We start from the raw sequence: 9,716 nt of genomic DNA, 5'->3' as shown, positions 1-9,716 counted from the left end.
GAGCCATTGTTGGGGAAGTAGGGGTCCCCTCTGAGTGGCACGTTCTGAGGCTGAACTAATTGGTCAAGCTGAGGCAGAGGTGGGTGGCCATATCAGCCATCTTTGGTGATTTTTACCTTTTCCCACCCCAGCTCTGTTGTAAAACCCCAGAGCCCTGGATTCCAAAGGCCCCATCCAGAGTAGAAGCCCTGAAAGGGGGTGAGAAGAAGTGAGTAGGGCAAGTTCGAAAGCCGAACTCCAGAATGGCCAGAGATAGTGGTGAGAGGTAGTAGGGGAAGGGCTATCATACATACCCTTCTATGGGGGCCACAGGTGAAGGAGGCCAGGGGAGTAGGATAGGGATGGGGCACCATGGCTCCAGCCTCTTAGGCATCCCTGTCTGTCCTCTGCAGTGTACATGGCGGAAAGGGCTGCCTCTGAGGAGGGACCAGGCCAGGCCAGGAGATCATCTTGAGTTCTGGCTGAGGTGATGGTCCTCACCCTCAGATGCCGTCTAACTGGTGATGGCAAAGGGCCCAGTGCCTCCTCGCTTCTCAAAGGACATGTAGTCAATGAGGAATGTGGCTCCCAGCAGTACAGCGTTCACTCACATCCAGATCCAGCGGGAACTGCAAGCCAAAGTCATTTGCATTCCTGAGGGGTTCTTGGAGAAGCCCCCGCTCCCCCACTGCTTGCTGATGCAGCCCACACTGTGGGACTCATCCAGAGTCTTCACCTCAAAGTTGGTGTCTGTGCCATAGCCACAGGTCCGGCAGCACAGCCACAGGTCCAGCAGGGCCCCACCACTCACAGGATCGTATGGCGATCGGCATCTTGAGTGGAAAACTTGAGAAGGGATGCCAGGTCTGCAGCACATGGCCAATGGTGGTGCCTGGTGGTGACTGTACTTCCATCTCTCGGTCCCTGGAGTCCACCAGATAGACGCTTAGGGGCCGGCAGGCCCCACAGCACAGACGTGCACAGCAGTTGCTCTCTTCAGCCACCTGGCACCTCAAAGTTGGTGTCTGTGCCCAGCCACTGTCCAGCCCCTGAGCGCAGTTCATACCGGTTACTTGTCTCCCAGCCTAGGAGCTTTTCCACTCACACAGCCTTCTGGTGAATCAGAATCTGATCAATCGATCAATCGGCTCCAAGAATTTGAGGGCAGAGGCACCCTTGGCAGTGGCAAGAGAAGAGCAGCAGGCCTGGCAGCAGGTCCCAGGGCACTGGGGCCAGGCGAGGGGAAGAGAGTGAAGCTGGGTGCAGGGGCAGGCACGTGGACAGGCACTGGCACTGGTCCGGGCCCAGGATGCTGCAACTGCTCTGGGTACTCAGGGGTCACAGGGTAGAGAGGAGCGGGTCAAGGGGTGTACCCTGTGGGGAGCAAGTATCCTGCCATAGGAAAAGCATGAGGGTTTGTGGGTCGTCGCTATACCAGAAGCTTAGTTCTAGAAGTGGAGGCAAGCTCGGGGACAGCCTGACAGGCACAGACAGACACAAAGAAGAACAGGCAAATGCAGAGAGGTGGCTGTACCAGGCACCTGCCCAGGGTCTCTCAGGCGGAGCCTCTGACTAGGGGAGAAACCTAAAGTGTCAGCAGGCAGGGCAAAGTACCTGGGACCCTGGATTCCTTCTGGGGTTTGCAGAACCGCCCTCTCCCTTTGTTCTCCCATTCTCCACGGGGGCGGCTGTTGGCAGAAAGCAGGATGGATGGATCTGCGATCAGGCCAACAGCCCCACCTCCAGGGTGGTTTCCTGACCCCTCTGCATCCCCGCTCACCTGAAGCCCCTAAAATAGTCAGGGTGCCCAATGCTCGGAGGCTCCTGAGAGCTCGTGGAGGCGGGCCCTTGGTCATTGGTTTTTATTTTTTTACTACATTTCTTCTGTGTGCAGTGATCACACTTCATCTGGAGCAGGGAGGGCTCAAGTGACCTGGAGGAAGCATGGGGAAAGCAGTCACTGCTGGTCGCCCCTGGTGCTGCTGGAGGTATCCTTTCTTCCTTATGGAGCATCTAAAGAGGGGAAGTGGCCGCAGTGCCCGAGGCCAAGTTCCAGGAGGCCAGCAGCGCTGTCGGGATCTTGCCAGCAATGCTGGTCCGTTGGTGCCTGTCCTGTCCTCTTGAGATAGAGCCTGCAGGACTACTAAGGGAGCCAGTCCCCAGTTCCGCCCGCTTCTGCCACCGATTTATTGGAGCCTGAGGGTTGGGAGGAGGGACCAAGAGTTCGTCTTTCAGCCACTGGCCAGTCACCACTGCCACTGATTGATCAGCTCCCGCTCCCTCAGCTCCCTAGGCTGGCGTTTGGTCGTTTTGGATGTTATGGACCCTGGGTTTTTATATATTAGGATTGACGTACCTAGGAACTTAACTCTTTTTTAAAATATATTTTATTGATTTTCTTACATAGAGGAAGGGAGAGGGATAGAGAGTTAGAAACATCGATGCGATAGAAACATCGACCAGCCGCCTCCTGCACACCCTCTACTGGGGATGTGCCTGCAACCAAGGTACATGCCCTTGACCGGAATTGAACCTGGGACCCTTCAGTCCACAGGCCAACGCTCTATCCACTGAGCCAAACCAGTCAGGGCTTAACTCTTATTGGTATTAATTAGCCTATGGTAAAAATTGGTTTCATTATAGTCAGTTCACTTAATGTTGCCGACCCTATCAACAATGTTGTCAGTAATTACTGTACTGATACATGCTACAATGTAGAAGAACCTCGAAAACATTATAGTAAGTGAAAGAAACCAGACACCAAAAAATCACATATTGCATGATTCTATTTATATGAGCTAGTTAGAATAGATAAATCCATAGAGACATAACATAGATTGGTGATTGCCAGTGGCTGGGGGAATAAGGAATGGGGAGCAACTGCTTAATAGTTACAGAGTTTCCTTTTGGTATGTTGAAAATATTTTGGAACTAGATAAAAGCAGTGATTGCACAACATTTTATATGTACTAAATGTCACTGAATGTGTTCACTTTAAAGTGGTTAATTTTATGTTATGTGACTGATATCTCAATAAAAAATTGAAACATTTGTGCTTTGAAATATACCATCAAAAAAGTGAAAAGACATCATAAATATGGGGAAATATTTGCAAATCATATATCTGATAAGGGATTTATATCCAGAGTAATTTGCTTTTACAGCTCAACAATTAAAAGAAAAATAATGTAATTAAAAACCAAATGGACATAAGCCAGTCAGAGAAAGATAAATATCACATGACCTCACTTATTTATGGAATATAATGAACAACATAAAGTGATGAACAAAAACAGATCCAGAGACAGAGAAGCATCAATCAGACCATCAAACCTCAGAGGGAAGGTTGGGGAGGGTGGGGGTAAGGAAGAAATATCAACCGAGGACTTGTATGCATGCATATAAGCCTAACCAATGGACACAGACAAACGGGGGGTGAGGGCATGAGTGGGGGAATAAGGACACGTATGTAATACTTTAATCATTTTTTTAAAAAGGTGAAGGAATTAAGAAGTTCAAGTTGGTTGTTACAGAATAGCCATGGGGATGTAAAGTACGCATAGGGAATATAGTCATAATAGTCTAATAACTATGTATGGTGTCAGATGAGTGCAAGATCCATGGGATGATCACTTACTAAGTTATGTAATGTTTATCACTGGGTGTACATCTGAAACTAATATAATAATATATTAACTGTAATTGAAAATAAAAAATGATTTAAAAATCGGAAAAAAAAAACAAACAGACAAAGGATTTGAAAAGACATTTCCCCAGAGAAGTTATAGAAATGGCCAACATGCACATGAAAAAATGTTCAACATCATTAGTTATTAGATAAATGCAAATCAAAACGACAATAAAATACCACCAAGAAGGCTATAGTTTTTTTAAAAAAAAAAAAACATGGCAAATAGATGCTAGCAAGAATGTAAGGAAATTTGAAAATTCATATGTTGCTGGTAGAAATGTAAAATGGTGCAGCTTCTTTAGAAAATAGTCTTGCAGTTCCTCAAACAGTAATCCATATAATTACCATATAACCCAACAATTTTACTCCTAGATGTATATTGTACCAAAGACAAATGAAAATATATGTTCACAATAAATGTATACATAAATGTTCATCACAGCATTATTCATAATAGCCCCAAAGTGAAAGCAACCCAATGTCTATCAACTGATGAATGGGTAAACAAAATGTTGTATATCTATAAATGGAATATTATTTACATTTTAAGAAGCAGTTCACGTCTGTAAAACCTTTTCTAATTATTCCCCACTCTCTCCTCCATCCTCCCATAGTACCCCATACATATGTTTATAATGCTTTTCAGTACTTCCTTCTGATAAGTGAAACCATCTACCACCACAGTTTGTCTACATCACATGACTTTACTATTCTACTCTCTTCACCAACTCTATTATCCTATAAAATTCTTGACCAGAAAGAAAATTGCAAATAAACTTTATTGTTACATCCCAGGAACTTACTGAAGGAACCACCATCTTCGCAACAGAAAACATCAACCAATAATTTACACCCAAAACCTCTTTGGAACTCTCTCTCCAAAATCCTCACCTGCTAGGTCAATCAATCTTAAACTATTGTAACATGATTCTTACTCGATTATAGTCAATTCTCCTCCCCCATTTAAAGCCTTGCCTTAAAAAAGACTTGAAAATTTTATAGATATCCTGACTTCACCTTCACTACTTAAAAATGCTACTAAGTCTATGCTGAGTTAATACTTCCCTTTACAGTGGAAAGAATAAATTCAGCTTTGTTTCATCAATCAGTTATTTTGGTGGAACCAAAATTTCATATTTGTTTACATATTTATCTTTACTAGAGTCTTTGAGAACACAATATCTGTTTCTATTTTAATTCTCCATGTCTAGCATATTGCCTTGAACATTGTAAGGATTTAAGCAAAATTTTTATTGAATGAAGAATGACTGTAGGCTAAGTTAACCTAAGCTAAAAAACTTAGGAGGCTTTTGATATAACACAGGCTAAAGAAACATGAAGGCTTAAATGATGGCAGTCCAAATAAAGAAGAGGGTGAAATAGATTTAGAAGGAAGAATTACTAGATTTAGAAGGTAGAAATGTATTTAGAAGGTAGAATATTTAAAGTCATAATAGAGAGAATACATAACATTTAATGTGGTGGGTAAAGGAGAAGGCAAAATTAAAACTAACAGGTTTCTGTCTTGGGTAACTGGGTAGATGCCACCAATAACCTTTTAATGTTGATAATAAATTTAGGAGAAAGAACAAGTGTTGGGGCATAATAATAAAGTCTATTTGGACATTTAATTAAAACTCCATAGTTTTTAATAGTTCTATATTGTCATTCTAACTAAAGGACAGTGATTTTGGAGTCTAGAAGTCTAGGTCCTGGTCTTGATTTGACTGATTTTAGGCAGTTCACCATTATGTCCATATTTTGCTCTCATCTTTAAAATAAAGTTGGACAGATACATTAAAATAAGACTAACTGATAGCCATGTATCGTTCCCATTCTAATAGTCTTGGGTAGAATGAAGATAGACTATGTCTCCTGTATGGTCTGAAAGATATACAAGAGAACAGCAGAGGGCATCATTATATAAAAGGTAGACACAGAATTTAAAAAGCAGTGTGAAGGATGGATCAGCATTTTGTTTTGTTGTTGAAATGGATCTTTAAAAACAACTTTATATATGTATAAGATTTTAGAAAAGTAGCAATTAACTTACATATGGGTTTTTCAATATATTACTTGTCCTCACCAGAAAAATGTGATCTGTCCAGGAAATAGATTATCCTATTTTATAGATGAGGAAACAAACTCTGAGGGGCCAGTAAGTTTTCCAGGTCCACAAAACTAGTAAAAAGCAAATATAGGTCTAAAACCAAATCTTTCAACCTATCTGTTTCAATTCACTGCCTTGAAAGTTGACAAAAAGACCAACAAGAGGCCTGGAATAGTTTAGTTATAACTAACGATATTATTGTTAAAATATCCATACTACCCAAAGCAATCTATTGATTCACAGATTGGTGTTTTTCACAGAACTAGAAGTGATAATCCTAAAATTTATATGGAACCACATAAGACCCCAAATAGCCACAGCAATCTTAAGAATAAAAAAACAGCCCTAACTAGTTTGCTCAGTAGTTAGAGTGTGGGCCCATGGACTGAAGGGTCATGGGTTTGTTTCTGGTCAGGAGTATGTGCCTCTGTTGAAGCTCAATCCCTGGCCCTGGTTGGGACATGTGCAGAAGGCAACCAATTTATGTGTCTCTTTCACATCAATATTTCTGTCTGTCTCTACCCCTCCCATTCTCTTTAAAAGAGAATCAATGGGAAAAATATCCTCAGGTGAGGATTAACAATAACAAAAAAGAAAAAAAGAGCAAAGTTGAAGATATTACGCTACCTGATATCAAACTATATTGCATGTCCATAGTAATCAAAACAGCATGGCACTGAGATACATTTATGGACAATTAATATTTGACAAAGAATGCAAGAACATACAATGGGGTAAAGACAGTCTATTCAACAAATGGTGTTGGAAAAGTTGGACAAATACATCCAAAAAAATGAAACTAGACCATCTTCATACACCGTATACAAATATAAACTCAAAATGGATTAAATATAAGACTAACAAAACCTATAAAATTTCTAGAAGAAAACATAGGCAGTAACATTTTGGACATTTCTCTTAGTGGTATTTTTTATTATATATTCTATGGCAAGGGAAACGAAAGAAAAAATATACAAATGGGACCACAACGAACTAAAAAGCTTTTGCACACAAAAGAATCCACCAAAAAAAAAAGAAAAGAAAAGAAAAGAAAAGAAAAGAAAAGAAAAGAAAAGAAAAGAAAAGAAAAGAAAAGGCAACCTACTGAATGGAAGAAGATGATACATCTGATGAGGGGTTAATATCAAAAATTTATTTTTTAAAATAACTCATACAACTCAACACACACATAAGCAGCACACACCAAAACCACAATACAATTAAAACATGGGCAGAGGGCCCGAACAGACACTTTTCCAAAGAGGACATACAGATGGCCAATAGACATATGAAAAGATAATCAATGTCAGTAATCATCAGAGACATGCAAATTAAAACCACAATGAGAAATCACCTCATACCTTTCAGAATGACTATCATCATTATCTCAGCAACTAACAAGTATTGGTGAGGTTGTTGAGAAAAGGAACCCTGGAACACTATTGGTGGAATTGCAAGGTGATGCATCCACTATAGAAAATTGTATGGAGGTTCCTAAAAAAATATATAAACAGAGCTACCTTATGACCCAGTGATTTCACTTCTGGGTATATACTGGTATCCAAAGAAACCCAAAACACTAATTTGAAAAGATAAATGCAACCCTATGTTCACTATAACATTATTTACAAGAAGGAAAATATGGAAGCAACCCAAATGCCCATCAATAGATGAGTGGATACAGGTCCACAACAATCTTGCTTTCCTTTACATTGGCAGTGGCAGTGGTCAGAGCAATTCTGGGCCATGCAGCTGCTAAATGGAGCCAGGTCTTTCTTGAGATTTTATTCCCTCAAAGTTGCTCCCAAAGTGAAGGCCATGACTACCCTTGAAGGAGTGCCTCCACATCCTCAGGACCTTGGGTTTACCAAATTACCAAATGGTTTAGTGATTGCTTCTCTGGAAAACTATGCTCCTTCATCAAGAATTGGTTTGTTCATTAAAGCAGGCAGTAGGTACAAGAACTCTAACAACATAGGAACCTCTCTTTTGCTTCATTTTGCATCCAGTCTGACTACAAAAGGAGCATCATCTTTCAAGTTAACCTATGGAATTGAAGCAGGTGGTGGTAAATTGTGACTTCAACAAGGGAAAACATGGCCTACACTGTGGAATGCCTGCAGGATGACATCAATATTCTAATGGAGTTCCTACTCAATGTCACCACAGCACTTGAATTTCGCTGTTGCGAGGTAGCTGCCCTTCTGTCTCAGATAAGGATTGACAAAGCTGTGGCTTTTCAGAATCCACAGGCTCATATCATTGAAATTTGCATCCTGCAGCTTACCGACATGCCTTGGCTAACTCCTTGTATTGTCCTGATTATAGGATTGGAAAAGTGACAACAGATGAGTTACATTACTATGTTCAGAACCATTTTACAAGTGAAGGAATGGCTCTGATAGGAGTTGGTATGAGTCATCTTGTTCTGAAGCAAGTTGCTGAACAGGTACTGAACATGAGGTGTGGGTTTAGTTTACCTGGTGCAAAGGCCAGATACCATGGAGGTAAAATTTGAGAACAGAATGGAGACAATCTCCTCCATGCTGCTTTGCAGCAGAAAGTTCAACCTCAGGAAGGGCAGAAGGAAATGCACTTAATGTTCTTCAGCATGTTCTGGGTGCTGGGCCACATGTCAAGAGAGGCAGCAATGCCACCAGCCCTCTGAACCAAGTTTCTGCCAAGGGACTTCACCAGCCATTTGACATTTCCCCTTTTAATGCCAGCTACTTAGATTCTGCACTCTGGGATTTACATTATCTCCAGATGCAGCAGCCAGAGATGTTATCAAGGCTGCCTACAACCAAGTAAAAGCAATTGCTCAAGGAAACCTTTCCAGTACAGATGTCCAGGCTGCTAAGAACAAGCTGAAACCTAGGTACCTAAAGTCATTGGATTCTTCTGAGGGATTCCTGGATGAAGTCAGTTCTCAAGCTCTTGTTACTGGTTCATACATGCCACCATCCACAGTCCTTTAGCAGACTGACTCAGTAGCTGACACCTATGTCATAAATGCTGCAAAGAAGATTGTTTCTGGCCAGAAGTCAATGGCAGCAAGTGGAAATTTGGGTCATACACCTTTTGTTGATAAGTTGTAATACTGAAACACATTGCAGGAAAGAGCTGGATGTTTTCTCAACCTAAAGCAGCAAACACATGAAAGTCACAAGTCTATAATGTAAAAATTATCTATTTTTCAATAAAGTGAAATATCTTAAAAAGTATAAATGTAAGTAATTGTTCCCAGCCTACCTAGAGTAAATAAAACATTCTAAGTATTAAAAAAAAGTGGTAGATATGTACAATGGGTTATTACTTGACCATAAAAAATAATGAATTGTTTCTATTGTGAAAACATGGATAGACCAAGAGGGTATTATGCTAAGTGAAATAAGTCAGACAAAGAAAGACTAATACCATAAAATTTCACTTTTATGTGGAATCCAGAGAACAAAATAAATAAACAAATAAAACAGAAGAAGACTCAAAGACACAGAGAAGAGACTGATAGTTGCCAGATTAGAGGGGATTGGGGACTGGATGAAAAAAGTGAAGAGATTAAGAACTACAAATTGGTAGTTACAAAATAGTCACAGGATATAAAGTACAGCATAGGGAATATAGTCAATAATATTGTAATAACTATGTGTGGTGCCAGGTGGGTACTGGATTAATTGGGGGATCACTTCATAAATTATATAATTGTCATTCTTACAGGTGGCATCTCATTGTCATTTTGATTTCCACCTCTCAGATGCTCAGTGACTTTGAGCACGTTTTCATATGCCTTTTGGCCATCTGTATTTCCATTTTGGAAAAGAGTCTATTTAGGTCTTTTGACATTTTTAATTGGAATGTTTATCTTCCTTTTGTTAAGTTGTATGAGCTCCCTGAAGATTTTGGAGATTAACCCCTTATCAGATGTATCATTGGCAA

The 9,716-nt window shown here is 40.7% G+C and overlaps 2 pseudogenes; one reads left to right on the top strand and one right to left on the bottom strand.

Moving 5' to 3' along the window:
• Window positions 1-493: 493 nt before the first annotated feature.
• LOC132224910 (phospholipid scramblase 3-like) lies at window positions 494-1,378 on the bottom strand (annotated as a pseudogene).
• Window positions 1,379-7,526: 6,148 nt separating this feature from the next.
• LOC132225291 (cytochrome b-c1 complex subunit 2, mitochondrial-like) lies at window positions 7,527-8,895 on the top strand (annotated as a pseudogene).
• Window positions 8,896-9,716: the final 821 nt, after the last annotated feature.

The sequence above is a fragment of the Myotis daubentonii genome, chromosome X (assembly GCF_963259705.1).
Source record: "Myotis daubentonii chromosome X, mMyoDau2.1, whole genome shotgun sequence".
Lineage (NCBI taxonomy): Eukaryota > Metazoa > Chordata > Mammalia > Chiroptera > Vespertilionidae > Myotis > Myotis daubentonii.
The sequence above is the reverse complement of the archived record's forward strand: the minus strand, read 5'-3'. Positions and strand labels throughout refer to the sequence as shown.